This window comes from Octodon degus, unplaced genomic scaffold (assembly GCF_000260255.1).
Source record: "Octodon degus isolate 3935 unplaced genomic scaffold, OctDeg1.0 scaffold00063, whole genome shotgun sequence".
Lineage (NCBI taxonomy): Eukaryota > Metazoa > Chordata > Mammalia > Rodentia > Octodontidae > Octodon > Octodon degus.
In genome coordinates this window covers 12,132,806-12,136,966 of record NW_004524639.1, presented here as the reverse complement: position 1 = coordinate 12,136,966, position 4,161 = coordinate 12,132,806, and positions in this window count along the sequence as shown.

The following is a 4,161-nucleotide window of genomic DNA, read 5'->3' as shown; positions in this document are numbered from 1 at the left end:
TAACTTGTTATCATATTGTTTTGTTATGTTTAAATGAATCTTGCACATTTCTATCTGGTTCTCTGAACAACTTATTTGAAGATAGCATTATGTAATATACGCACCATTGTTGAATACCTATTAATTTATTTAGTAAAATCTTTTATTGTTTCTAATGCTATTCTTCTTCCTATCACTATTTTTTATTCTTTAAAAATTAAAAAGAGTGGAAAATGTATTTTTTGTACAATTAAATGTATCACATAGAACTTCAAATAGCTTTGATCATGAAAAATGTGCCCCAAGACACATCATAGTCACTATTCCAGAAATCCAACACAGGAACAGAATCTTAAAAGCTGTTAGAGGAAAGAAACAAATCATTTACACAGTAAAATCCATCAGAATAACAACAGACTTAGCAACACAAACTATAAAATCAGAGAGTATGGAGTGAAGAATTTCAGTTTCCAGATGAAATTGACTTCCAACCCAAGCATATATAATCTTATATCTATTCTTTCAAAATTTTGGACAAATAATATGCATTTTATGAAAACAATCATGTGAAGACATTCATGGTCAACAAACCATAACTACAAACAATTCCCAAGGATATCATAGCAAGGGGCAATGCTACCAGTGTTCTCCCAAAAATTCTTATAAATAAATCCACCATTCAGGATAAGCAAGTAAGTAGAAGGAAAAGGAAATCAGTAGTAGATTAATAATAGAGTACTGGAATATGTCCATACCTAATTTTCTAAACATCAGTGTGAATGATATGAATTTATAAATTAAATATGTGGTATAAAACAATTGTTCAAGAAAAAAGATCCAACAATATGTTGTAGAGAAGAAGTACTTTTAACCCAAAAAGAAATTCACAGACTGAAAGTCAAAAATTGAAAAACCATATTCCCAGGGGCCAGCCAGATAGCTCAGTGGACTGAACTGCCTGCTTAGGCAGGCACAGCGACTGGGGTTTGGTCGCCAGTGTGCTGTGACAGCCCCACCCCCAGGGCCCACTGAGAAGGTGACTGAGACTGGATGTGATGGCGTGGCCTGTAATCCCAGCATTTGGGAGGCGGAAAACAGGAGGATCACTATGAGTCTAACACATGTAGTGAGACCCTGTAGACCCTGCACTAAATACATTTAAAAAAAGACCAAAAAAAATTCCATGCAATAAAAAGCTAGAAAAAAAGCATGAGTAGCTATATGAATTTCAAAGAAAGTGGATTTCCAGCACATACTCAGCAGAAGGGCAAAAAAGACACAACATATTTGTTACAGGTAAAACTCAATATGAAGAGATAGCAATTATAAATATATACACACAAAATACTGGCACAATGACCTGTTGAAAAACAACAGTGAACGTGAAGAATCACATAAGCACAAGTCCAGTAGTAATAGAGGACCTAAATACTTCACTGCCACAAGTAGCCATATCAATAAGACAAAATAATTAACAAACATCAGAGATGATCCAAACCTTTAAAAAATTGGATTTAGTAGATATTTACAGAGTATTCCAAAAACAACAGAAAATGCAGTCTTCTCAACAGCACATGAAATTTTCTCCAAAATCAGCTGTTAAGTAGTGCACAAAACATGTTTAATAAGTGCAAATCAATCAAAATTTTCCCATATATGTTATTATGTCACAGTGAAAGGTAACTAGAAATCAATCAAAAAAGACACGGCAGAAAATATGCAAACATAGGGGCTGTGGAGATGGCTCAGTAGAATAAGCGCTTCCCTGGCAAGCGCAAGGGTCTGAGTTCAATTCCCGGTTCTGCCAAAAAAATAAAAGAAAAGAAAAACAAAGAAAAGAAAATATGCAAATATATAAAATTTAAATAATATACTTTTAAATAATCAGTGGGTCAAACTGATGCTAGTACAACATACTTTTGGAAAAGGACTTTCATAATTGCTTTGTAAAGTGGCAAGAAAAATGGAATAAGTGTGTTTGAAGCAAGGAGCAGTATTTTTTTTTTTTTTTTGGAACCAGGGATTGAACTCAGGTCCTTGCACTTGCCAGGGAAGTGCTTACTCTACTGAGCCATCTCCGTGGACCAAGGGGCAGTATTTTATTTTCTTTCTTTTTTCTCTTTCTTTCTTTCTTTTTCTTTCTTTCTTTTTTGGATTTCAGGGAAGGGTCTACAGGGTGTTAAGCGTCACACTACTAGATTGGACTCGTAGTGATGCACCTGTTTACAGCCTTGCAAAAGCTGGGATTACAGGCATGTGCCACCACGAAGGGGCAGTATTTTGAAGGAAATTAAAGGCAATATTTCATTTACTGTAATTTAAAAATTCATGGTAATTTTAATCTCACTTAATAATTTTATTTCTCACTTGATGTAATACACAAAGTTCTCAAAAATTGTGATGGAATCGTTTTTCTATAAGTTAACCAAAATAAAATAAAATAATAATCTAAGTTTAAGCAGGCCAAATAGCTCAGTGGATTAAAGCACCTGAAAGTAGGCTCTGGGACTAGGGGTTGATCCCCAGGCCTGTCTTGCCGGCCCTGCCCCTAGGGCATGCTGAGCTGTCAAATGAGACTGGGTATGGTAGCACATACCTGTAATCCCAGTTTGGGAGGCTGTAGACAGGTGGATCACTAGGAGTCTGCTCTAGTAGTGAGACCCTGAGCACCCTGTAGACCCTTGCTTAAAATACAAAATAAAAATAAAAATAAAAAATAAAGTAAAATAAAATTACTAATGCTTTAGTAATTTATCAGCTATTTATTTACTGTGTGACAATTTTGAAAGATCATGACTAGGGCTAGTGACATAGCTCAGTGGATGGACTAATCACCTGGTTAGGCAACCACAGGAACCATGCTTCGATCCTATGCATGTCGCACCAGCCCTACCCCTGGGCAGTACTGAGCTGGCAGCAGAGTCTGAGTGTAGTGGTGCATGCCACTACAGATTGCACTTGGAAGGCAGGAAACGTGATGCTGAGCTGTATCCCTGGCCCTACAATTGATTTAAGATAAAATTAAAAAAGAAGGAAGAGCTCTTTTGCTCGCATAGATGTGCTACATTGATTTATTTACTTATAAAATTACTACTAAAAAGGATTTTGCTATTATCATTTTTTTCATGTGTCTATGTATTCTGTTACCTTGTTCCTTGAGTTTTATTAATTTCACACTTATGACACTTATTCATTTAAGTCATGATTTACTTTTAGCACCAATGCTTTGAGTAAGTTTTAATTTCTGTCTATAAAGAAGTTGACCACATGGTGGGAAGTAAATAAATGTTTATCCTATAGATAGCTAGAGGAGAAAAGGAATATAAATTTGATTTGAGGAACACTAATTGCCTGTACTGTTCACAGTTTACCACTGTGCAACACTGCTTCTGCTAACATAAATTGCAATGAATTTTCTATTTAATAATTACTACACGTTGTTCTAACAATTCAGAATATGAATAACTACTGTATGTCTTGTACATATTGAGACCGATTTTCTGTACTTATTATGTTTTTGTGGAATTGAAAATATGCTGATCTCAAATTAAAACAGAATGCTTTTTTTCCTTTGGCACCAGAAAGAGAACTCAGGACCTTCAGCTTGCCAGATAGGCATTTGTGCTCCTGAGATATATCTGCAGACTCAATCATCTTTTAATTATGAAAAATTTTGAAACATTTTAGTGCTGCTCTATTTTGTTTGAATCAAAGCAGAGTAATAGGAAAGACTAAGGGTGACAAAATTGAGAGGACAAACTACTCAGTAAAGCATGGTTACTTGATGTTAGACACATGGCTTTCAAATGTAGTCAGGTCAAAGTAAATGTCTTAGAAAAACTTAGCAATATACATGTATTTATTGAATAATATTTTGTTTCACCTTTGATGGAAGGAAAGATGGTTATGAGAACTCTGAAATATTTTCTTTTTTCCCATAATTTTATTGAGAAACAAATATCAATGAGACAGTTTCAAATCAAATTGGTAGGACAGTTTCAATAATTAAAACATTGCATACATTCTTCCTAGTGGTTAATTGCTGTACAAGAGGTGGACTTGATATCTTATTTGCAAACACTATTAGAACAAATCCCTCTATTCCTTAAGATAATGTAACTATATATCTATCCTAAGCACTTTGAATACACAGATACCAAATGGACATTCATCTGTATCCCC